The sequence below is a fragment of the Hyla sarda genome, chromosome 11 (assembly GCF_029499605.1).
Source record: "Hyla sarda isolate aHylSar1 chromosome 11, aHylSar1.hap1, whole genome shotgun sequence".
Classification (NCBI taxonomy): domain Eukaryota; kingdom Metazoa; phylum Chordata; class Amphibia; order Anura; family Hylidae; genus Hyla; species Hyla sarda.
The window spans coordinates 63,459,260-63,486,592 of NC_079199.1; the positions used below are offsets into that span (position 1 = coordinate 63,459,260).

General features: G+C 45.9%; 1 protein-coding gene across 1 annotated transcript in view; it reads right to left on the reverse strand.

The window, feature by feature from the left end:
• GPR176 (G protein-coupled receptor 176) overlaps positions 1–27,333 on the reverse strand; it is a 316,627-nt gene that overhangs the window by 201,400 nt on the left and 87,894 nt on the right. The window lies entirely within an intron of this gene.

Consider the following 27,333-nt stretch of genomic DNA (forward strand, 5'->3'; position numbering starts at 1 on the left):
AAATCATCTAAGGTACTAAAAAAGAGAAAGATAAGGGAAATGAAAGTGGGAAGGCCCCCAGATAGAATAGTTACAGGGAAAAATAATAGGACATGTCCGGAGCGTGAGGAGAGGAGATCCAGGGGTCCCAAATTTTCTCGAACACCAACATGGAGTCAGCTCTTAGGGCGTTCAATGTTTCCATAATCATAATATTGTTAACACGGAAAACCACCATAGATAGCGAGAGGTCAGGGGACTTCCATTTAGATGCAACATGTATGCAAGCAGCCAGTAAAATAAACTGGATCAGTCGGAATAAAGCATTAGGTGTCCCATTCGGTTTATGCCCTAGGAGGCACACTGCTGGTTCACAACTAAACACACGATTCGTTATTGAAGAAATTACTTGGTTCCAAAAGACGGAGACCTTGGGGCACGACCACCAAATGTGACACATGTCCCCAATCTCTGAGCAACCACGAAAACAGTGAGGGGAAACTGAGGGGAATATAGCGTGGAGTCTGACGGGAACATAATATGTGTGGTGCAGTATTTTCAAAGCAGTTTCTGTCAAGGACACCTGCCAACTACCCTTGCTCAGATATGTACAACAGTCATGCCACGATGACAGAGTGAGATCAATATTAAAATCTGTCTCCCATTGTGACATAAATGTGAGTTTTGCATTGCGTGGAGGCTGGTTGAATGTAGAGTATAGAAGGGATAGTGTGCCTAAACAGAGAGGGGAGTAAATAGCCATGGCTTTGTAAGAAGTGGGGGAAATAAGCATGTTAGAGGGTATTAAGGAGCGATAAAAGGACATAATTTGAGAGAGATGAAAGGATTCTTCAGGGGGAGGATTGTGCCTGGCTTTGAAATTAGACGGGGACATCAGCTTCTTTCCCACCAAGAAATCATGCAGAAGGAAAAGATTTTGAGAGATCCACCACAAGAAATCAGTCGGACGGAGGCCAGGCGAGAAGGTAAGGTTTCGGAAAAAAGAAAGAACCGGGGAGACTGGAGATTGTAGAGATAGTTTAAAGCGGGTAGAGCGCCACAGGAGGAGGGAATAGAGAGAGATGGTAGCAACATAAGGCATGTAAGATGATACCGGTTGAGTAACCCACATGAGGGAAGATAGAGAGTGAGGGGCCAGGAGATAATTTTCAAGTGCTATCCATCTGGGAGAAGCTGATTGTGCATTACATAATAACAATTGTGCTAACCTGGCCGCCTTGTAGTATTTCGCAAAATTGGGTACAGATAAGCCTCCCAATCTTTTGTGGTAATACATCACTGATTTGGGCCTATTAGTATAAAGCCTGATGGGCTGTATTTGTGTGAAGGGCAGAAGTAATTATCGCTCCCTGCACTTCCAGGTGGGGCTTATTGGGAACAGGTGGGGGCGTGTATATATAACTTCCCTCTCTCCTACAGGGGCGGGGCAAGTGACGTTTGTGGAATCTCTGCTTCCTGTGTCTGGTGTTTGAATCTCCCACAAAAATCTTCAGAGCTGCTGATCATGAGTCTGGGGGGTGCTGGCTGTCTTATCTGGGGATTCTGTGTCTCACTCTGATTATAAGGTAATATAGGGCAGGTATGGTTCTGGCTGGCTCTGCCTGCAGCGGTAGTGGGGACCAGGAGCGGCAAGCAGGTGAGTTAAATCGGTGCTGGGGGTGGCACGTCCTCAGCATTTCGCGCAGCCCGCTAGCTGCCTCATGGCGACTAGTGTTGCTCGCGAATATTCGCAATACGAATTTTATTCGCGAATATCGCGAATTCGCGAATATTCACGAATATAGTGCTATAAATTCGTAATTACGAATATTCGTTTTTATTTTTTCCACAGTACACATCACAGTGATCACCCCTCTCTGCTTCCAGCTTGTGTGGTGTAAAGAAGACTCTAATACTACTGTGTGAGACTGGTGTGCGAATTTTCGCATATGCGAAAATTAACATATGCTAACTTTCGCATATGCAAATTTTTGCCTATGCGAAAATAAAACGAGGATATTACGAATATGCGAATATTCGCGAATATATGACGAATATTCGTCCATATATTCGCGAATATTCGCGAATTCGAATATGGCCTTTGCCGCTCAACACTAATGGTGACATGTGGACCACCCGCCACCCGCACAGCTACAATTGTCTATGCCCTTGGGACAGGTTGCGGCAGCTGCCCAGTCCTCGTTAGGCGGTCCTGTCAGCTGGTCTGCAATCGTTAATCTAAAGTATAGTGCAATGCTCTGTGGAGGGTTGTTTCAATATAACGTTTGCTGTATACAGTGTGGTGCAATGCTCTGCAAAGAGTCATTTCAATTTAACTTTTGTTGTGTGCTGCGGTGCTCTGTGGGGTATACGATGCCCTTGCAGTATATGGTACAGTGTGATGCTCTGCAAAGGGTCTTGTTACAATATAACATTTACTGTATAACGGTATAGTGCAGTGCTCTGCAGATGGTCTCGTTACAATATAGTATACATGATGTACAGTTATGGTGTAATACTCTGCAGATGGTCTCGTTACAATATAGTATACATGATATACAGTTATGGTGTAATACTCTGCAGATGGTCTCGTTACAATATAGTATACATGATATACAGTTATGGTGTAATACTCTGCAGATGGTCTCGTTACAATATAGTATACATGATATACAGTTATGGTGTAATACTCTGCAGATGGTCTCGTTACAATATAGTATACATGATATACAGCTATGGTGCTATGTTCTGCAGATGGTCTCGTTACAATATAGTATACATGATAAATAGTTATGGTGCAATGCTCTGCAGATGGTCTCCTTACAATATAGTATACATGATATACAGCTATGGTGCTATGCTCTGCAGATAGTCTTGTTCTAATATACTATATACAGTATAGTGCCATTCTCTGCAGATGGTCTCAGTATCAACAAACTTTATACAGTTAGTGCAATGCTCTGCAGATGGGATGGTTTAAATATAACATATTATATAGGGCATAGTGCAATGCTCTGCAGAGGGTCGTTACAGTTAGCATGTGCAGTGAGGTGCAATGCTCTGTGAATGGTCTTGTTGCAACACAGGGTGGCATTTACTGTTTAGTGTGGTGCAATACTCTGCAGAGGATCTCGTTGCAGGGTAGCATATGCTGTGTGGGGTGATGCAGTGCTCTGCAGAGTGTCTTGTTTCAATATAGTATGCAGTAGGGTGCAATGCTCTGTAGAGATATAACATAGGCTATAGTTACATAGTAGTTACATAGTTACATAGTTAGTACGGTCGAAAAAAGACATATGTCCATCAAGTTCAACCAGGGAATTAAGGGGTAGGGGTGTGGCGCGATATTGGGGAAGGGATGGGATTTTATATCTAATTAAATCATAGTATGCACAGTGTAATACTCGTTTGCACGATCATGGTATTCATACGGTTCATACACTTGGTTTATAATGGGCATACACGAATTACTGGTACAAGGGGCACACGAGTAGAGCATCTTCACGGTTTGATAACTCCATGAGTTTCATATCGTCCGTACTCTCATGGTTAATTCATACGCTTATGGCACACTGCTCGTATGCGTATAGTATGTATACAGTTTCATGTGCTAATATCATTATATACGGTACATATACTCACTGACGATACATTCACAGCATTTATACTGTGCAAACTCGTTTATGCTGTTCACCTCATGGTTATTCTCTCACTCGCTGGTGTTTTACACGGTCCACAAACTTGGCTTTTATGCTGTTCACATATTCTTGGCATGTTCATGGTCTTACGTTCTTTCTACCATGTTACGTTCATGGCAATCAAACACCTCGTAATTATCACTGGTTCATACGCTCAAAGTTAATGTTAATGGTATTTCATACTGGTTACGGCAGTATACTGTCTATGGTAATCATACGGTTCATACACTCATGGCAGTTATAGTGGTCACACGCTCACGGTTCTTAAGTTGTTCACATATTCACCGCATTCATACACGCAGGTTTCATATGCTCATGGCAGTTATATTGGTCACACGGTTATGGTTTTGTTGTTCACACGTTCATCGCATTCATACACGCAGGGTTCATACGGTTCATATGCTCATGGCAGTTATATTGGTTACACGGTCATGGTTTTGTTGTTCATCGCATTCATACACGCAGGGTTCATACGGTTCATATGCTCATGGCAGTTATATTGGTTACACGGTCATGGTTTTGTTGTTCACCGCATTCATACACGCAGGTTTCATACGCTCATGTCAGTTATATTGGTCACACTGTTATGGTTTTGTTGTTCAAACGTTCATCGCATTCATACACGCAGGTTTCATACGGTTCAGTATCATGCTGTTTCGTGCAGTTGTGGCCACAAGCTCATAGCATGTTCACAGCATTATACTGCTCATACTACTCATACCTCATAGCATCATACCACATATTAATTCGTAGCACATATGCTCTACACTTATACTGCACATGTACTTGTAGCATTTATACTGCACATACACATGGCCTAAATCAGGCACATACGCTCTTAGCATTGATACCGCAAGTATACTCATAGCATTATACTGCTCATAGTATCATACCACTATACGCTCATAGCATTTATACCACATATACACTCGTTGTATTCATACCACAGACATGTTCACGTCATGTATATTGCACAAATAATTGTAGCAATACACTACACGGATATTCGTAGCATTTATTCTGTACATACGATGGTAGTAATTATTATGCTGACACGTTGTAGTACTTATTCTGCGTACATGTTGCATTCATTCTGGTATGTTCTCTGCACTAACATCCATAGCGTTTACTGTACATGGGTAATGGTATTTATTCTGCATTTTCATCCATAGCGTCTACACTACACACATGCTCCCGTAGCTTTTACTGTACGTATGTTCATAGCATTCATTCTGTGTATTCGTTCATTGTCTTTTATACGGAAAGTTCACTCAGGTTTGTCAGGATGTTGCCCTATTGCCTGACTCCTCTTCAGGTTAAGGGGTCAATGTCGGTTGCTACTGACTCATTCAGAGCAATCGCATTGTTGTTTATTGTCATGACCTGACAAGTTCTCAGGTCAGATACAACCTCCTCTGTTGTATTTCACGACTACGTTATCAGTTAGTTATAGTACACATATTCACCTATCCGGCAGAGGTACTCGTTCAAAGGGTGGTCATCATTTTAGTGGCATTAATCGGCTGTTCAATACCCGGTCACCTGACTCGTTCCTTCAGGATTAGGGGTTGAATCGCGGTTGTTACTGACTCACATTCAGAGCAACCAATTTCAGGAATAGTCACAATGTTAACCTGTTGCCTGACTCCTCTTCAGGTTAAGGAGTAATGTCGGTTGCTACTGACTCGTATTCAGAGCAATTTTGTCGTTTGTGTATTTGTTATGAACTGACACGTTTTCAGGTCAGATACATCCTCGTCTGTTGTATTTCTCGATTACATTATCATTTCGTTATAGTACACAGATTCAACTATCTGGCATAGTTGCACGTTACGCTCATAGTCTGGTTACGTTCATAGCTTTATTTTGTTGTACTGCACATGGGTAATAGTTTTTCTGCATTTCCATCCTTAGAGTCTACACTACACATATTCTCCCATAGCTTTACTTTAATCATGCTCATAGCTTTCATACTGCATATTCGTGCATAGTGTTTATACAGAAAGCTTATACAGCTTTGTTAGACGTTGCCCTATTTGCCTGACTCCTTCAGCTTAAGGGGTTAATGTCGGTTGCTACCGACGAATTTTCAGAGCAATTACATTTTGGTTTATTGTCATGACCTGAGATTTTCTCAGAACAGATACAGCCTCCTCCGTGGTATTTCATGACCATGTTATCAGTTACTTATAGTAGACATATTCAACTATCCGGTATAGTTACAAGTTGTCTTTTATCTTTTTAGAGATATGTTGTTTACACTTTATTTTCTAGGCATGTATGCTGTACTCATAATGGTGTTAGAGCATAAATTCATAACATTCCTTACATTTTCACGGTACTGACGCTTCCAGCTTGTGTATGATACATGCACCAGTACACAGCATTTGTTGCATACTACCATAGTTGTATGCGGGTAGGTTATTATGTGCATTTGTTCCTAGTATTGAATAGCAGTTGCACCTCTGGCTGTACATATGTTTACAATACACGATTACAGTATTCATATTGTGCTTACATTCATTGCAGATATATCGAGCACATATTCTTAAACCTCCTACGTCTGCAGGGGGGGGATGCAACACATAGGTTATTGTTACAGACATGTCTCAGAGCAATAACATATTGAGTAGCGACTTGTAGTTGGGTATACTGTTAGCAGGTTATGCCGCACATACGGTTAACATGTTTCATGCGGTGCACACAGTGGATGTAGATCATTTGGTTAGGGTATTGGACACAAGTGGTCATTTTTGTTACTGACACGCCTTCAGAACCACACGCCAGCTTCATACAGGTTTTTTGTCAGGAATACTCATGATGTTACCCTGTTGCCTGACTCCTCTTCAGGATGAAGGGGTAATGCCAGTAGCTACTGACTCGTTTTCAGAGCAATTTTGTCGTTTGTTATATTTGTTATGACCTGACACGTTTTCAGGTCAGATACAGCCTCGTCTGTTGTATTTCTCGATTACGTTATCATTTCGTTATAGTACACAGATTTAACTATCCGGCATAGTTGCACGTTCTCTTTTAAGGAGGGCCAGCAGTTAGTTGCAGATATATTGTGCATTTAATACAGTTACATGACTCATTTCTTTAGGATCGGGGATTGAATCGTGGTTGCTGCTGTCTCATTTCAGAGAAATTGATTTGACATGGTTATGTAGGTAATCTGACACATTTCAGATAGCATACAATCTCAATATGGCATTTCACACTTACGTATTTGAAAAAAAATAAAGTGGTTTACAAAGACCTGTGATGTTTACAGGCACAATGATTTCACAAAGACCTGTCATGTCTACAGGCTCGATGGTTTCGTGGGGACCTGTGACGGGTTCAGGCACGACGGTGTCACAAAGACCTTTCAGGTCTACAGGCATGATGGTTCCCCTAAACACTGGTCACGTCTACAGGCACGTTGCTCACGCAGGGAGCTGTCATCTGCAACAGGTCATCACTTTCAAGTCCAGTTGGGTCAGTACAGTGGCTAGTTAGGTATGTCTGTTGTTACTGTCTCAATCAGGTAAGGTGCCTTCGTGAACCTTGTCAGGCGACATGAGCCACACGGTCTATCAGGTAGATAGGTATTTCTTGTCATTTACCTGTCAGTTTAGTTTTTGCCTCTTAAATAGCAAGGGATTGGTGCTTTTCAGACCTGCCATGAAGTTAGCCTTTCCGTGTCCATTTGAAGTAATGTCACAAGTAGGGATGGTAATAGGTATAGTTCAGTTAGTATAGTTCAGTTAGTATGTTACAGATGGACGTTACTACCACGGTTTCAAAGGTATGGTTACCACCTCTAGTAGTCACTAGTTGGTCAGGGCTACTCTTTCAGCACATTAGATATAGTCTACTTCGGGTATGTGAAGATTGATGCTGGGTGTAGGATGTGTTATTTCAGGAATTGTATTCATTCTAGCATGGTTGCTTTTTGCCCTCTATAGGCGTGCCCTCATTGCGCGGTTATGGCACAACTCAGAACGCTATGCTAGGGTAAGATCTTGTATAGGTATGTAGGCAATCTTTCCTGTCACTAGTACACGTATGGAGCCCCGAACACAAGTATAAAGCCTGATGGGCTGTATTTGTGTGAGGGGCAGAAGTAATTATCGCTCCCTGCACTTCCAGGTGGGGCTTATTGGGAACAGGTGGGGGCGTGTGTGTATATAACTTCCCCCTCTCCTACAGGGGCGGCGCAAGTGACGTTTGTGGAACCCTCCCAACCCTCCCTAATTTTATTCCTTGACTATAGTGCATGCCCTCTATAGGCGTGCCCTCATTGCGCGGTTATGGCACAACTCAGACCGCTATGCTAGGGTAAGATCTTGTATAGATATGTAGGCAATCTTTCCTGTCACTAGTACACGTATGGAGCCCCGAACAGAATTACATTTAAGAAGAACAGAACAGTGCAGGACACTATAAAAAAAATACAAAAGAAAGAGAACACAGAAATCAAATTGGTTGACAGACAGTCGCCCAATAGGTAATTTTACCTGTTCAACATGCTCCTTTTGTAAGTGCAATGCAAAAGCCAGATTCGTGAAGTTGGGGGGGGGGGGGGGAACGACGTACAGATAAAGCAGTTTTTTACATGCAGAACTAGTTATATTGTGTATACCCTAATTTGTAATTGTGTCAGGTTTTACATTGGTAAAACCATCAGGCCGTTGTTTCATAGGATCCGTGAGCATGTTGGATCCCTCAGTACAGGGGTGGGAGCCACAAGGGTCATAACCCACATTATCGAGTGCCATGCAAAGAACATATCCCCTTTAAATTTAGTGCAATAGAAAAAGTGGAATATGCAGGGAGAAATAATAATAAAAATCAGGAACTCTTAAGGAGAGAATCCAAATGGATGCTCCGGACGGATGCATGTGGATAGCTTCTGACTACTGTCTGCACGCTTGCACCACGAGTACCATCAGCCGCACGAGTACATCTGATTGCTCCCCACTAATAGTACACCTTTAGAAGAAGCCTCTGAATGAGTCACTACTGCCGGTATCTATTTCTCCTATGTAAGAAGTATTATGTTACTATGTTATTTTGAAAAATAAAAAAGTTTATGCTGTTGCAACACTAAAAAGAAAAAAAGGATGATTTTGTTGTGAAAAGGAAAGAACTAAAAAAGCTATAAAAATGGGGTATTGCCATAATCATACTGACCCACAGAATAAAGTAAAATCATTTTTACCGCACAGTGAATGCCATAAAAGAATAATTACAAAAACACCCAAAATTTTCTAATTTTTTACAATATTTTGGAATTTTTTTCACAAAAATTGCTCCATGTAGGAACAAAAATTTACAACGAAGGCAAAGTAAAATATGTCACAAAAAAAATTTCTGAAATATTTCACTCAGTAAAAGCATTTCAAAGGTATTACCACAGGAGTTAGCAGATATAAGAAAAAAATATTTCACAGTATGTGTCTCTCATAGGCCTTATTGATCAATATGGTAAATTATATTTCTACTTCTTTCCCTTTTGTGTTTCCTTTAATCATGCATTAATATGGCTCTTTCTAAATATACCCATCTGCTTTGTGTTATTACTGTGCATTTCAGCAGCTAAATATAAATTCTCTCTTGCCCGCCTCTCAACCTCTTCCCTGAGTCTGTCACTATCCCTGGATTGTTGTCTCAGTAACCATGTCTTCTCACACATCCCCCTGCTGTCATGTTTAATTTGGAAGCATTTTTTCTTTGTTACATTTACTTTACTAAACTCCCATTCAACAGCACAATTAGGCCACAAGCTTTCTGTGCTATTCCACAACCTCCTTGTCCTGCTTACTGTGACATGTAAAACATGTCTTCCTACATAATGCTGCCTGTAAGATCAGCAGCAATCTGTTCATCACAAACATATATGTACTGGTGTAACACGGCAAAGTAAAAAAAAAATTGTTATGGATAATTGATACAAAATGAAGATCATTATTCTAAGATGGTGGTTACATCCTGAAATACGCCCTGTGTGACAACGCTGCTTGGCACATAAAATATGATGCAATGCTTACATAAAGTAGTTTGCTAACCAATTAGAATGCTTATACAATGTTTTACGCCCTACTGAAGGATATATCCTGTGTGTACGCAATACAATAAACCATAGAACTTCTTTGACCCAATGAGAGTCAGCATGTGTTTTCTCCGTGCATGTACTTATCTAATTTGGAGTGTTACCTTATGTGCTCCGGCCGCACACGCTGGCCCTTAGCACATGGTCCCATTACCAACAGCAGCAGGTATGTCAGGATTCGGCAGGCTGGAGGTGGATCCTCTGTGTCAGAGAGGGATTGGTGTGGACAGTGCCGGCGGACCGGTTCTAAGTTGCTACTGGTATTAACCAGATCCCGCCGCAAAGCGGGATGGTCTTGCAGCGGCGGTAGCAACCAGGTCGTATCCACCGGCAATGGCTCAACCTCTCTGACTGCTGAGATAGGCGCGGTACAAGGGATTAGGCAAGAGCAAGGTCGGAGAAGCAGAAAGTCGGGGCAGGCAGCAAGGATCGTAGTCAGGGGCAACGGCAAGAGGTCTGGAACACTGGCTTGGGACACACAAGGAACGCTTTCACTGGCACAATGGCAACAAGATCCGGCAAGGAAGGGAAGGGGAAGTGAGGTTATATAGGGAAGTGCACAGGTGAACACACTAATTAGGACCAGGCGCCAATCAGTGGTGCACCGGCTCTTTAAATCGCAGAGAGCCGGCGCGCGCGCGCCCCAGGGAGCGGGCCGCGCGTGCCGGGACAGAACAGACGGGGAACGAGTCTGATAAGCGGGCCGGGATGCGAATCGCGAGCGGGCGCGTCCCGCATCCCGGATCGCATCCCGGCTAGGGACATTATCGCAGCGCTCCCGGTCAGACCGGGGCGCTGCGAACAGGAGAACGCTGCGAGCGCTCCGGGGAGGAGCGGGGATCCGGAGCGCTCGGCGTAACAAGGTACCACAACCTGGCCCACTCCCACCACCAGCTCCTGCAGTGTCTTTTGGCTCCCAGCTATGTCTGCCTTTACCTTCCAAGTATGATGGGGATTACAAGTCATGCAGAGGCTTCCTTACACTTGGAGCTCACGTCTGAACTGTTTCCGACGGAACGTACGAAGGTGGCCTTTGTCATTAGTCTACTGTCCGGAAAAGCCCTGGCCTGGGCGACACCCTTTTGAGACCATGTTGATCCAGTAGCTTCCAACTTGATGGCTTTTCTGGCAGAATTTCGCTGTGTCTTTGAGGAACCCGCTTGTGCCTCTTCTGCTGAGACGGCTTTGCTGAACCTCTGTCGAGGAAATTCTTCTGTTGGTGACTACGCGGTTCAATTTCGCACTCTAGCCTCAGAACTAGCATGGAATGATGAGGCCTTGTGTGCCACATTCAAAAAAAGACTGTCTAGCAGGATTAAAGATGCCCTTGCTGCACGTGATCCTCCATCTTCTTTGAATCGACTTATCCACCTGGCCACAGGTATTGATGTGCGTTTTGCTGAAAGGCAGGAAGAACTGCCCTTAGAGAGGGAACCTGCCCGAACACGGAGATATTCTTGCCTGGCACGTGTGTTTCAATGACCACCTCTACAGTTTCCTGCGCCTCTTGCCGAAGAGGGTATGCAAGTGGATCATTCCCGTCTAACGCAACAGGAGAGATCACGACGACGCAGTGAGAATTTGTGCTTTTATTGTGCTAGCCCCGAACACTTCCTCAAAGACTGTTCTGTTTGTACGGGAAAACGCTTACACCTAGGGCACGTAGGAGAGGCGTCCCTGGGTGTGAATGCCACCGCTCCTCGCTTAACTATTTCTGTACAAGTCTTCGCTTCTACCAAGTCTTCCTTCAGTGCTACAGCATTTTTGGATTCTGGATCAGCAGGTGACTTTATTGATGCTTCTTTGGTCCACAAGTATCATCTTCCTGTCACTCGGCTTGCCAAGCCTTTGTTCATGGACAAAATCTCGACTGTATGATTCAATTACAAACTTAATCTCTTGTCATGCAAGTGGGTGTATTGCATAAAGAAAAGATTTAATGCTATGTACTGCCACACTGTACTTCAGAGATGTCACGATGCCGGCTGGCAGGTAGTGGATCCTCTGTGCCAGAGAGGGATTAGCGAGGACCGCACTAGTGGACCGGTTCTAAGACACTACTGGTTTTCACCAGAGCCCGCCGCAAAGCGGGGTGGTCTTGCTGCGGCGGTAGTGACCAGGTCGTATCCACTAGCAACGGCTCACCTCTCTGACTGCTGATGATAGGCGAGGTACAAGGGAGTAGACAGAAGCAAGGTCGGACGTAGCAGAAGGTCGGGGGCAGGCGGCAAGGTTCGTAGTCAGGGTGGATAGCAGAAGTTCTGGTACACAGGCTTTAGACACACAAAATGCTTTCACTAGGCACAAGGGCAACAAGATCCGGCAAGGGAGTGCATGGGAGGAGGTCAGATAAAGGCAGGGAGCAGGTGGAAGCCAATTAAGCTAATTGGGCCAGGCACCAATCATTGGTGCACTGGCCCTTTAAGGTTTAGAGAGCTGGCGCTCGCGCGCCCTAGAGAGCGGAGCCGCGCGCGCCAGCACATGACAGCAGGGGACCGGGACGGGTAAGTGACCTGGGATGCGATTCGCGAGCGGGCGCGTCCCGCTGTGCGGATCGCATCCCCAACGGCCATGACAGTGCAGCGCTCCCGGTCAGCGGGACTGACCGGGGCGCTGCAGGGAGAAAGACGCCGTGAGCGCTCCGGGGAGGAGCGGGGACCCGGAGCGCTAGGCGTAACAGTACCCCCCCCCTTAGGTCTCCCCTTCTCTTTGTCCGGTAACTGCCTCCCCTGGGATGAGGACACCGGGAAAGAATGGAGGGTTTCCTCAACGGCAGGCAGTACAGCAGGAGTGGGAATGGGGAGGGAGGGCAGAGGGCGAGGCCTGGCACGGGGCAGTGTGACACAAGGACGGGAGCCATGAGGGGACACAGAGGCTTGCCTGAAGGGACTGGGAGGGGGGGAGAGGCATTTTCTGTGGCAGGCAGAGTCCCTAACGACCTTAGGGGGACCGGATACAGGAGGAACCACAGGGTCACGGCAGGGAGTACTGGGAACTGGTTTAAGGCAGTCCTTGGAACAAGAGGGACCCCAACTCTTGATCTCCCCAGTGGACCAGTCCAGGGTTGGGGAATGGTGTAGAAGCCAGGGTAGTCCAAGGAGAATTTCGGAAGTGCAATTGGGAAGGACCAAAAATTCAATTTTCTCGTGATGAGGTCCGATGCACATTAGGAGGGGCTCCGTGCGGTAACGCACGGTGCAATCCAACCTGGCTCCGTTGACCGCGGAAATGTGGAGTGGCTTGACAAGACGGGTCACCGGAATGCGGAATTTATTCACCAAGGACTCCCGAATAAAATTCCCAGAAGCACCAGAGTCCAGGCAGGCCACGGCTGAGAGGGAAGAGCTGGCTGAAGTAGAAATCCGTACAGGCACCGTGAGACGTGGAGAAGCCGACTTAGCATCAAGAGACGCCACACCCACGAGAGCTGGGTGCGAGCGTGCGTTTCCCAGACGTGGAGGACGGATAGGGCAATCCACCAAAAAATGTTCGGTACTGGCACAGTACAGACAAAGATTCTCTTCCTTACGGCGATTCCTCTCTTCCAGGGTCAGGCGAGACCGATCCACTTGCATGGCTTCCTCGGCGGGAGGCCTAGGCGCAGATTGCAGTGGAGACTGTGGGAGAGGTGTCCAGAGATCTAAGTCTTTTTCCTGGCGGAGCTCTTGATGTCTCTCAGAAAAACGCATGTCAATGCGAGTGGCTAGATGAATGAGTTCATGCAGGTTAGCAGGAGTTTCTCGTGCGGCCAGAACATCTTTAATGTTGCTGGATAGGCCTTTTTTAAAGGTCGCGCAGAGGGCCTCATTATTCCAGGATAGTTCAGAAGCAAGAGTACGGAATTGTATGGCGTACTCGCCAACGGAAGAATTGCCCTGGACCAGGTTCAGCAGGGCAGTTTCAGCAGAAGAGGCTCGGGCAGGTTCCTCAAAGACACTTCGAATTTCCGAGAAGAAGGAGTGTACAGAGGTAGTGACGGGGTCATTGCGGTCCCAGAGCGGTGTGGCCCATGACAGGGCTTTTCCAGACAGAAGGCTGACTACGAAAGCCACCTTAGACCTTTCAGTAGGAAACTGGTCCGACATCATCTCCATGTGCAGGGAACATTGCGAAAGGAAGCCACGGCAAAACTTAGAGTCCCCATTAAATTTGTCCGGCAAGGACAGGCGGAGGCTAGGAGTGGCCACTCGCTGCGGAAGGGGTGCAGGAGCTGGCGGAGGAGATGATTGCTGCTGAAGTTGCTGCACAATGGTGAATACTTCCGACAGCTGGTGGGTTAGATGGGCGATCTCCGTGGTGATATCAGAGATATAAGGCAGAGGGACGTCAGCGGGATCCATGGCCGGATCTACTGTCACGATGCCGGCTGGCAGGTAGTGGATCCTCTGTGCCAGAGAGGGATTAGCGAGGACCGCACTAGTGGACCGGTTCTAAGACACTACTGGTTTTCACCAGAGCCCGCCGCAAAGCGGGATGGTCTTGCTGCGGCGGTAGTGACCAGGTCGTATCCACTAGCAACGGCTCACCTCTCTGACTGCTGATGATAGGCGAGGTACAAGGGAGTAGACAGAAGCAAGGTCGGACGTAGCAGAAGGTCGGGGGCAGGCGGCAAGGTTCGTAGTCAGGGTGGATAGCAGAAGTTCTGGTACACAGGCTTTAGACACACAAAACGCTTTCACTAGGCACAAGGGCAACAAGATCCGGCAAGGGAGTGCATGGGAGGAGGTCAGATAAAGGCAGGGAGCAGGTGGAAGCCAATTAAGCTAATTGGGCCAGGCACCAATCATTGGTGCACTGGCCCTTTAAGTCTCAGAGAGCTGGCGCGCGCGCGCCCTAGAGAGCGGAGCCGCGCGCCAGCACATGACAGCAGGGGACCGGGACGGGTAAGTGACCTGGGATGCGATTCGCGAGCGGGCGCGTCCCGCTGTGCGGATCGCATCCCCAACGGCCATGACAGTGCAGCGCTCCCGGTCAGCGGGACTGACCGGGGCGCTGCAGGGAGAAAGACGCCGTGAGCGCTCCGGGGAGGAGCGGGGACCCGGAGCGCTAGGCGTAACAAGAGATTCTTCTTAGCCTTCCTTGGCCGCCATTCTCCGCACCTGGATTGGAGAACTGGAGAAGCTATTCGCTGGGGACAATGCTGTCAAAATCTGAGCCACCAATCAGTTCGGTCTAAAATTGATTTTCGTCCTCCTCCTTTACCTGGTCTGCCACCACCTTACCAAGATTTCTCTGAAGTTTTCCGCAAGAAACAGGTTGAGTCTCTGCCTCCACGTCGTCCTTACGATTGCCCTATTGATCTTCTGCCTGGTACCACTCCTCCTTGAGGAAGGATATACCCTCTATCGGTTCCTGATACCAAAGCCATGGTTGAGTATATCCAGGAGAATCTCAAAAAGGGATTTATCTGTAAATCCTCTTCTCCTGCTGGAGCTGGTTTCTTCTTTGTTGGAAAGAAGGATGGCTCACTCCATCCATACAGTGACTACAGGGAACTTAACAAAATCACGGTCAAGAACCATTACCCTCTACCTCTTAACTCAGAACTTTTTCACCATCTACGTGGTGCCAAGGTCTTCTCCAAATTGGAATTACATGGAGCGTATTACCTCATTCGTATCCGCAAGGGAGATGAATGGAAAACGGCCTTCAATACTCATGACAGACATTTTGAGTATCTTGTAATGCCATTTGTTCTCTGCAATGCTCCAGACGTTTTTCAAGAGTTTGTCAATTACATCTTTCGTGATCTTCTCTACACCTGTGTTGTCGTATACATAGATGACATCCTGATCTTCTCTTCCAAGAGGAGCATCGTACTTATGTTCGTCTGGTTCTTCAGCGATTACGGAAGAACCATCTCTACGCCAAACTGGAGAAATGCCTGTTTGAGAAATCTAGTCTTCCATTTCTTGGCTACATTGACTCTCACCAGGGCCTGCAGATGGATCCAGATAAAATGTCTGCAGTATTGAATTGCCCTCGTCCGTCGGGCCTACGTGCTATTCAATGCTTTCTGGGATTCGCAAACTATTATCGTCAATTTATCCCACATTTTTCATCCTTGGTTGCTCCAATTGTGGCTCTCACTAAGAAGGCATCGAAGTCTTGGCCTCAAGAGGCTGAAGAGGCCTTCTCCCGTTTAAAGTCTGCGTTTGCCTCTGCTCCCGTGCTTACAAGACCTGATCCGGAGAAGCCTTTTGCTTTGGAGGTTGATGCCATTCTTACTCAGAAAAACGCCAAGGGCAAGACTGTTACTTGTGGGTTCTTCTCCAAGACCTTCTCTCCTGCTGAAAGGAATTCCTCCATTGGAGATCGTGAACTCCTCGCTATCAAGCTAGTTTTCGAGGAATGGCGACATTTATTGGAAGGTTCTTCTCATCCGGCCAGCATCTACTCCAACCATAGGAATATTCTATACCTTCAGTCTGCTCAGTGTTTGAACCCCCACCAGGCAAGGTTCACTGTTCTTTTCCAGGTTCAACTTCTTCATTCACTTACGTCCAGCAGACAAGAACATCGGGGCTGATGCTCTCTCCAGGTCCTCTGATGTTATTGGTTTGGACTCCACGCCTAGGCATATTATTCCTCGTCACCGTTTGATCCCTGCAGCTCCTGCCGAGATTCAGTTCCTCCCGGAAAATCCTTTGTGCCCGCCAGATTGAGACGCGGGCGGATTGTAGACAAATACTGTTTTAAGCGTAGTGGAACATATTGTACTCCCCTCATATACGCACTAAGTATGTCAGGCAGAGAAGTGCTAAGACCGTCAAAGAGGAGAGGCAGAGGCCTAAATTCATCAGGCAGAAGTCACAGCAGACTAGGGACAAGTGGCAGCAGGAGTCGCAGCGAGAGGCCTGAGCTCCCGGTATCAGCTAGCAGTCATGTCTCGACCAGCAACCTCTCTGCCATAATCGAGTGGTTAACACGGTCATCCACTTCATCAAAAGTTACATCATTCAGAGGGATCCTCAGACACAACCCTCATCCCTGTCCTCCCATTGCCTCTGTCCTATGCTGTTCCCTCCCCCACAGAAGTATCTTATGCTGTGGGTTCAGGTCCACTATTTAGTGAGGATGATCTTCTAGAGGACTGTCAGCAGCTACTGCCCAGCCAAAAAGTGGAGGAAACATCTGCCACTTCTTCCGCTAGGTGGGCAAGTAGTGATGAGGAGAGGGGCGTGGGAGGTGGTGTTGCGAGCGTTCAGTCCTCCTCAAGTTCCTTAGCAGTGTCTCTCTGGCGCTTAGACATCTTATCCCCTATCCAAAGGATAGGGGATAAGATACCTGATCGTGGGGGTCCCGCCGCTGGGGACCCCCGTGATCTTGCACGCTGCACCCCTTTTGCACGCCGCACCCCTGTCAGCAGCAGAAGGTAAGGGGACCATTAAGGGCCGGAGCGCATAGCGTAACAATAACTCACGTTTTGAAGTGGCTGCAGGTTCTTTAGGCATTGGCCTAGCTGAGATGAATTTAGATAGTCCAGGTATTGTGCTTTCTTATGAATCCAGGAATCAAGAGAGAGAGTTTAGAGACTACAGCCCCTTATATACTAAGGAGGCTGGACTAAAGCCCATTGGTTACTAAGCCTGTGGTTGCTGTGCCCAAGGAACTCTGGGTATGTCACATGACAGTGCTTCACATGACTAACACTTATGTACGCATTTGTACAAACTTTAAACACATTGACAATGAATACACAAAATATATAATGCATTTAAATGAGACAATAGAAGGTGAGTAAAGGGAGTGAACCCTGCAGCAGAGCCCTATGGACTGCAGGGACTCTTCCTGAGGGGACTTAGGGAGGGTACAGGACCATGTCCTGTACCGGGATACCACAAACCCCCTTACTTAATAAAAGTCAGAGAGGAACGAAATGGCCGGATGCAGTCCTGAAGCATTTAATCACAATGTCCCACTTCAGGCTGAAGACCAGTAGAATACCAATGAAAAATATAGAGTCTCTGTGCATTTGAAAATGTCCATACATGCTCTGTAACTTTCGCAAACAGGATGGAACTGGATGATAAGGAATGGATTTTTTTTTTAAGACTCCCTAAATAATAACATTCCCCAATAACATGATTATTGTGTTATGTTTTATCTCAATACCTTTTTCTTTAGTATAGGAATATTTACTTTATTTTATTTGATTACGCATCTCTAATGACTATGCATGAATTATGAATAGCTATCACATCTGACTATTGCTAACAATTTTATTGACATTGTACTATGACTTATATTTGACCTTTGACTATGAATGACATTTGACTATGACTGACAATTTTATTGACATTTGACTGCTATATATGGGATGTATAATGACTACAATGCTACTACATACTTGACATTATCTCACTGTTACTTATTATTTTCTTTCATTGATATACAGTTGATATTATACCACTCATTATTTCCGTTGTTATACACTGGTTGCGGATTGGGTTGCCTGAGGCTTTCTGCCCAATGCCTTAGCTGCTAGGGTCTATCAGTACTATACACTTACTCCTAGAACTCTGGATCTAGATAACAATTTCACTTACTGTTACCTATTTGTATACGTGTATTTTTTAGTTAGCTACAGGAAGCATCCTGAACACGTAGAGATAAGAAAGAACATATTAGTACATGACATTTGTGCAGAACAGTGGTATGGACTGGTAAAAATCAGGTTACAGTGTAATAGATTTATCTATGTTTTGCCTTCCATGTAAAAAAAATGTTCATATAGGAGCCCCCCCCCCCTCTTCTCCCTCTGCTTTCCCCCTCTGCTCCTTCCGGTATCTTGGCCCCCATCTGCTCTGGCCCCCACCATCGTGTAGAGGAAGTGGAGTGCCATGAGGACAAGGCACATTCCTCATGATATTTGCTCACTCTCTATATGCTAGAACATCCCACTAGTGAGGGTGGGAACTTATGTTAATGACAAAGGTGATATAAGCTTGAACGATTTGAAATAAAGCAGTGTGGAAAGCACAGAGAATGCAGAAGAATCTGAAACCGACAAATGGCTCTGCTTGATTTACTTTGCTATATACATTCTGTATACATATTTGGCCGGGAGTAAGATAGCTACAAGAACACTGATATAATCCACTTCAACAGTCCCTAAGACTCCTTTTCTTGTGTGCTTGTGAGGTAGGTATATGAATCTTTTTTAGTGAGATATGTGTACTAGACTTTAGGCATGTACACTACTTGGATTTGTATATACTGAACTTTATGTGTACACTGAATTTTATGAACATATGTGAAGTCAGTCTTGATATCTTATTAGGTGCTAGTGAAGGTGGCTTTTCTTGTTACTCCCAGAGGAGCTGGGACAGCACATTTAAGGAAACACTATAACAACTTTATTTAATTTTATACTTCTGTACAGGGATTTTGTACTTCTGTACAGTAAACCATTTCCATTTTTCCATTTTATGTAACCATCATTTTTTTATTTTTTTTATTTGCTTTGAACACAAAGCTTGCATATCAGCAGCAAAACAATTGAGATACTCAGGTTACCTTTACCTGCTGTTTGAGTGCAAAATGTTGTGCACAAAAATATATTACTATTATTACAGTTACATTAACAGACATGTAAGGCTCGACAGTCCACCTACATTATGGAGTCCTGGAGGAAAACCCGGCTATAGCCGGGCGCAAAATTTAATAAAATCTCCTCAGGCAAGGAGTCTCTCGGCCATAGCCTGGCATAAACTTAATACGATCTCCTCAGGCTAGGATTCTCTTGGCCGGAGCCGGGCATAAACTTACGAAGGTGGTTGCATTGCAAAACAATCAAATTCTTGGCATAGTCCTGCCAGGCACTTTATCTCTAACAGTTGCAGAACTGAAGAACCTGTAACAATAAAAAGGTACTAATGTACCACACAGTTGGTAGAATGCCAACAATACTTTTAGAAGTTGGATCTTCTTGCTTCCCAACCTCGCCTATCGGCGTGCTTCCCATTTTGCGACATGTATCTAGGGGCGTGAGGTTGGGTCTCCCTTATGGGATTGACAATAGTGTCCCAGGCTATATTGGAGAGCCGGGACTGTGTTATGGATGGATTCACACTGACCACAATATTAATGGCAGCAGCTGAGGCCACTGGTGCAACAGTTGGTGCCCGCTGGTTTGGCCACACTTCCTTAGGTGGAGTAGGCCGTGGCACATCAGTCGGTGCCTGCTGATTAGGCCACACCTCTGGGACTGGAGTAGGCCTAGGTACATACGTTGGTGCCCGTTGATTAGGCCTCACCTCCTCGGAGGGAGGAGGCCGGGGCACATTTTCCATTAGGGAAGATGTCGAACTGGATGTTGTCAAGAACTTAGGGACCAAGACGGGTGCCTCGGACAAATACACTTCTTCTTCCAGGGCAGTGTCTGGAGACCTCATTGGCTGAATTCCATGGGGATCTGCGTCCCAGTCGTCCGACTAGTATGGTCCATCCATGCCGGCAGTCCTGGAGGGTACCAAAGCCGCGTTCTTTATCAAATTTAACGACTGTGGTGCGACGGCGCTCTAAGGGTGGCTCAGCCTCTCGGAGATAGTCCAGCATGCGTATGTATAGAGCTTCCAGCTTTTTAGTGTCCCTCTGTTGCTCTACTATGACTTTATAAGGGAGGCGTTTCGGCCCATATCTTTCTCTGTGCTGGGCTTTTAGCTTTTCAATGATGCCGGTAGTTTCGGCCTCCCTGCGGGCTCTCTCAGCCTATGCTGTCAGGACTGGTGGATGGGACTTCCCCAGCAGGGGAAGGACATGGTCCCACATATACTGTATAAGCACAGGCTCGTCGCCAAACACCCACTGAGGAAGGGGGGGTGACCATGGGCGTGTGCTAACTGGAGCGAACTTCTGCACTAGGGGTTCCCTGTTGGGGCTGGAGGAGGATGAAGGAGTAGAAAAAGCGGCTTTGGCTGGCGTACTTACATCCGACTCCGCTGTTGCTATCTCCGCCCAGGATGCCCAGGATCTGTGGTGAGGGGACAGTCGAACTGGCGATGCTGTTGCTGAAGTCCGTGGTGATGCCCCTCTCGGGGTGGCTGGCCACTTGTCGTCTGGAAGCAGGGGCAGGTTGCAAGCCTCCTCAGCCCCAAGGGACAACCGCTGCAATCTGTCAGCTAAGTGTTGGAAAAGTTGCGCTGCGGTCGCGGCAACTTTCCGGTGTTCCCGTGCAAACGCACCCCTCCCCCCCCCCCCCCCCATTTCGGCGATCGCAAAAAAACGCAAGCTGCAATTCCGGTGATGCGGGTCACTGGTGACCCGCTGACCCGGAGATACAAGGTGATCGGGGGTGTAGGTTACACCCCTGATCACCTCCTGTATCTATGGGGAGGTGGCGATTTCGTCACACCCCCAGGATTGCTGCTATTGGCTGGACAATCATCCAGCCAATAGCAACCAGCAGGGGAGGGGTTAACCGCATCCTCCTGCAGCTCCCGCGGCTGGCTAGGTTCAGTCAGCGGTCAGTGCTGCTGGAGGAAGACCTGGACCCCCCTCTGCTGAGATCGGAGCCCCCACAGAAGGAAAGAAGCCCCCCATAGATCAGGGAAAGAATACAGCCCAGGGAAAGGTAGGGTAAAAAGTAAAATAAAAGTAAAAGAAAGTAAAAATTCCCCCCCCCCCTGACCCCCTAATTTATAGTTACACCAATCACACACAGTACATCCCCCCCGCCACCGTAGAAAAAGGCTATGGCTCGCCAGGCATTTTCGGCAGCGGAGACATACACTTTTCTTGCCTCCTATTCCGAATCTGCCAGTGCGGACAGTGCTGCTGGTACTAGCAGTCCGACCCCCCAGACAATTTTACCGGAGCCCCCTTCCGGTGAACCTGTCTGGAGACCCCCAGAGGGTTATCAGCCATGGGTTCCGGAGTTTGTTGGCGACTCCGGAATCCGGATTGACACGGCTGGGTTCACTGAAATTGACTATTTCAGTTATTTTTTCAGTGACTGCCTGGTCAATCTAATGGTGGAGCAGACAAATCTGTACGCCAGGCAGTTCATTGCCCACCACCCAGATTCTTTTTTGGCGAGGCCCAATGAATGGTGCGCCATTGATGCAGCAGAGATGAGGACATTTTGGGGCCTCTTGCTGCATATGGGCCTGGACAAAAAGCCTAGTGTCAGGCAGTACTGGAGCAGGGACGTCCTATACAAGACCCCGCTTTACAGTATGGCCATGTCACAGAAGCGGTTCGAGGCCATTCGGAAATGCCTTCATTATGCAGATAATGAGGCATGTCCACCCCGAAGTGATCCTGCCCATGACTGGCTTTACAAAGTGAGGCCGGTCATCGATCACTTTGGGGCCAAATTTTTGGAGGCCTACGTACCGCTCAGGGACCTCTCGGTTGATGAATCTCTTAACAGTTTTAAGGGGAGACTCATCTTCTGCCAGTATATTCCCTCGAAGCGGGCGCAATATGGCGTGAAGCTCTATAAACTTTGTGAGAGTACCTCCGGGTACACTTACAAGTTTAGAGTGTATGAGGGACGAGATTCCCGTATTGAACCCCCATTGTTCCCCCACTCTGGGTGTTAGCGGGAAACTCGTTTGGGAGCTTGTGCACCCATTGCTGGATAAGGGTTACCACGTGTATGTGGACAACTTTTATACCAGCATCCCTCTCTTCACATCCCTTGCCGCCAGATCGACGTCTGCTTGTGGGACCGTGCGGAAAAAACAGAGAGGCCTCCCTCTAAATTTTCTGCAGACACCTATTCCCAAGGGTGAGTCCTGTGCCCTTGCCCATGAAAACCTGTTGTTGGTCAAGTATAAGGATAAGAGGGATGTCCTCATGCTGACCACTATTCATGGCAACGGCAGCTCACCTGTCCCTGTGCGAGGTACCACAACACCGGTCTTCAAGCCCGATTGTATTCTGGACGACAATCGGTATATGGGGGGAGTTGATCTTTTGATCAAGTCCTCAAGCCATACATGGCAATGCGCAAAACACGGGTATGGTACAAAAAAGTTGCGGTCTACATGGTACAGGATGCCATGCACAACACTTTTGTACTGTCCCAGCACGCTGGCAACACAGGGACATTCCTCCAGTTCCAAGAAGAAGTCCTAAAGGTTCTGATCTTTGGCGACCGGGAAAGAGCAGGCTGGACTTCCCAAGGAACTGGAGTATATCCGTTCACATAAGAAAAAGGTTGTGTCAAAGCACATTCAACCTGATGTGACTAAGCATCTGGTGGTCATTCAACATACAATTACTCCCTCAGTCATCCTATGGTGGTGACTGAAATACTCCTCAGTCATCCTATAGTGGTGACTGAAATACCCAACGCGTTTCTATCGCCTATTGCAGCGATGTCATCAGGAGAGATAACACAGGAGTCAATCACGAAAGACCGTCAGGGTATGTATCACCTGAACGGACTCACACAAGGGGCCACAACATGCCAATGCGCATATCATGCGATGGCCTCTTGTTTGCAGAACTTAGATTTATAACAGTATCAACAAAAAACTTTACAAAACCATATGGATATATTTTCTGAAGTCCGGTGCCAATGGGGGCCTGTCCTGTAAAAGAAAAGAAAAAGGAACACGTATTTAAACAAGGGGCCATATATAGCTGATTTTTGTTTAAATCAATCAGCATAACGTTGTTCACTCACTCAACACCTCCAGTTGGCTGCCCTGTAAAAAAGAAAGACATGGCCCTATTCAATATTCAGTTGTCAATTCCACCTGTAAGGAGAAAATACTCCATATGGAGTATTTTCTCCTTACAGGTGGAATTGATAACTGAAGTAACTGGAGTAACTGGAACTGGAGAAATAGGTGCCAGGATCGTCCCAGGCCAACACTTTCCAGGTGAAGTCCCCCACACTGGAAAGAAGGGACGAACCCAGAAAAGATGCAGAGTGTGTTACAAGAGGGGGATACGGAAGGATACCACCACTCAATATGACACTTGTCCCGATCATCCGGGCCTCTGCATTAAGGATTGCTTCAGGGAGTATCACACTTCCATGGAGTACTAAATTTTCCCTTCTCATTTTAATTTTCCATTATTTGACCCCAATGTACCAAGTCCAGAGTATATTCCAAGTTTTAACCCCATAAACCACTAAATTGCCCAAAATAATGTTTCATCTGAAAAAAAAAAACTGATAAGACCTCTGGGGGTATTTTTTACCAAAAATGGGTCATGGGTCACTGAGTCACTATCATCGGGGACTTTTCATGTTGCCTCAAATGTGCAGCAATCTCTCTCCACCTGAGCGGGTGCGCATATGAGGCATCAGGTTAGGGACGGCCACACAGATCACATTCCCAGAATGATGATTCAGAGCACAGGGTTTGGGGTGGGCATATTTTTTAGTTTTGGCTATGCTCTGGGTCATCATTCTGGGAACATAATTTATAATTTTATGTCCCACTGTACCCCATTTTAGTTATTTACCCCATGTAATGCCCCTTGAGGGGGGGTCCCACTGTTCTGGCTCCATAGGAGAAAGCCAAAGCTCAAGGACCCTGACTGATCTCCTGCACCTCTGAGACCGGTATGCATGCTGTTTACGTCAAGATATGAGGTATGTCCTTACTCCTAAGAAATGTATTTACACATTTACAATGAAATTTTCTCCTTTAGTTTCCGAAATAGTATACCATGTGGTTTTTTTGCTGTCTTGGCACTATAAGGACTTCCTAAATGGGACATGCCCACAAAAACACATTTCAGCAAAATTTACTTTGCAAAAGACAAATGTGACTCCTTCTCTTCTGAGCATTGTAGTACGCCAACAGAGCACTTGACGTGCACATATGAGGTATTTCCATACTCAGAAGAGATGGGGTTACAAATTTTGGGGGTCATTTTCTCCTGTTACCCCTTGTAAAAATGTAAAATTTGGGGGAAAACCAGCATTTTAGTGAAAAAAATGTACACGTCCAACTTTAACGAAAAGTCGTCAAACACCTGTGGGGTGTTAAGGCTCACTGTACCCCTTGTTACGTTCCTTGAGGAGTATAGTTTCCAAAATAGTATGCCATGTGGTTTTTTTTTTTTTTTTTTTTTTGCTGTCCTGGCACCATAGGGACTTCCTAAAGGGGACATGCCCCTAAAAAACCATTTCAGCAAAATTTACTTTGCAAAAGCCAAATGTGACTCCTTCTCTTCTGAGCATTGTAGTACACCAACAGAGCACTTGACGTTTTCCATACTCAGAAGAGATGGGGTTACAAATTTTGGGGGTCATTTTCTCCTATTACCCCTTGTAAAAATGAAAATTTTTGGGGAAAACCAGCATTTTAGTGAAAAAAAAATAATAATTTACGCGTCCAACTTTAACGAAAAGTCGTCAAACACCTGTGGGGCTGTTAAGGCTCACTGTACCCTAAAAAACCATTTCAGCAAAATTTACTTTGCAAAAGCCAAATGTGACTTCTTCTCTTCTGAGCATTGTAGTACGCCACCAGAGCACTTGACGTGCACATATGAGGTATTTCCATACTCAGAAGAGATAAGGTAACACATTTTGTGAGGCATTCTTTCCTATTAACCCTTGTAAAATTTTTTAATTTTGGGGAAAACTAGCATTTTAGGGAAAAAAAAAATCATTTACACATCCAACTTTAACAAAAAGTTGTGAAACACCTATGGGGTTTTAAGACTCACTGGACCCCTTGTTACGTGCCTTGAGGGGTCTACTTTCCAAAATGGTATGCCATGTGTTGTTTTTTTTTTTTGCTGCTCTGGCACCATAGGGGCTTCCTAAATGTGACATGCCCCCCCCAAAAACCATTTCAGAAAAACTCACTCTCCAAAATCCCACTGTTGCTCATTCCCTTCTGAGCCCTCTACTGCGGCCGCCGAACACTTAACATACACAGATGAGGTATTTCCTTACTCGAGAGAAATTGGGTTACACATTTTAGGAAGATTTCTCTCCTTTTACCCCTTGTAAAAATTCAAAAACTGGGTCTACAAGGACATGCCAGTTTCAAAAATGAAGATTTAGAATTTTCTCCTTCACTTTGCTGCTATTCCTGTGAAACACCTAAAGGGTTAACAACCCTTTTGAATATCATTTTGAATACTTTGAGGGGTGTAGTTTTTATAATGGGGTCATTTGTGGGGTATTTCTAATATGAAGACCCTTCAAATCCACTTCAAAACAGAACTGGTCCCTGAAAAATTTTGATTTTGAAAATTTTGTGAGACATTGGAAAATTGCTGCTATACTTTGAAGCCCTCTGATGTCTTCCAAAAGTAAAAACATGTCAACTTTATGATGCAATCATAAAGTAGACATGTTGTATATGTGAATCAATATATAATTTATTTGGAATATTCATTTTCCTTATAAGCAGAGAGCTTCAAATTAAAAAAAAAAATGCTAAATTTTCAATTTTTTCATCAAATTTTGGAATTTTTCACCAAGAAATTACTGCTAAAATAAAGTAGAATATGTCACGAAAAAACAATCTCGGAATCAGAATGAAAGGTAAAAGCATCCCAGAGTTATTAATGTTTTTAAGTGACAGTGGTCAGATGTGCAAAAAATGGCCGTGTCCTACAGTTAAAATTGGCTGGGTCCTTAAGGGGTTAAGGGAACTGTGGGTCATACCCATTTTCTGTCACTCCAGATGCTCCTGCTCCTCCTACTACGAGTCAGTCATTCCGCCAACAATCCATCAGCGAAGCCATGTCCAAGAGACAACAATATGCGCCCACGCATCCAACGGTGCAGAAGCTGAATGTGCTCCTGTCCAAGTTGCTGGTGCTGCAGTCCCTCCCTTTTCAAGTGGTGGTCTCTGCACCTTTCAGAGAATTGATGGCTCGCGCCAATCTGAGGTGGAGAGTCCCAAGCCGTCCTTTCTTTGCGAAGAAGGCAGTACCAGCCCTGCATAATTTTGTGGAGCAGAAGGTAGGCCAGTCCTTGAGCCTGACAGTGTGTAAAAAAGTGCATGGCAGCACTGACGTGTGGAGCTGTAACTACGGTCAGGGACATTGCATGTCCTTTACAGCCCACTGGGTAAATGTGGTTACTGCACAGCCACAACAGTAATTTGGACAGGTCACGCCGCTTCCTCCTCCACACTCTCAGCCCATTGGTCCTGTGACAGTGTGCAACTCCGCCTCTTCAGCCTCCACTGCACGGAGAAGTCTCAGTAGCATACCAAATGTACTGGGCACGGCAGTGTCACGCTGTTCTTCACATCGTTTGCCTTGGGGAGGTACTGCTAAGTCATTCATCAAGAAATCGAATCATGGCTTACCCCACGAAAACTGGAAGTGGGAACCATGATGACCGACAATGGAAAGAACATCTTGTCTGCGCTGCGACAAGGAAGCCTGAGACATTAGCCCTGCATGGCACACATGTTAAATCATGTTGTCAAGTGGTTCCTGAAGTGTTCCCCCCGTCTGCAAGACATCCTAACAATGGGAAGGAAACTTTGCATGCACTTCAGCCACTCGTACACCGCCAAAGCACACCCTCATTGAGCCACAGTGTAGGGCTGGGTGGTATACCGTTTCATTTCGGATACCGTTTTTTTTATCCCCCACGGTATGGATTTTTGCCCA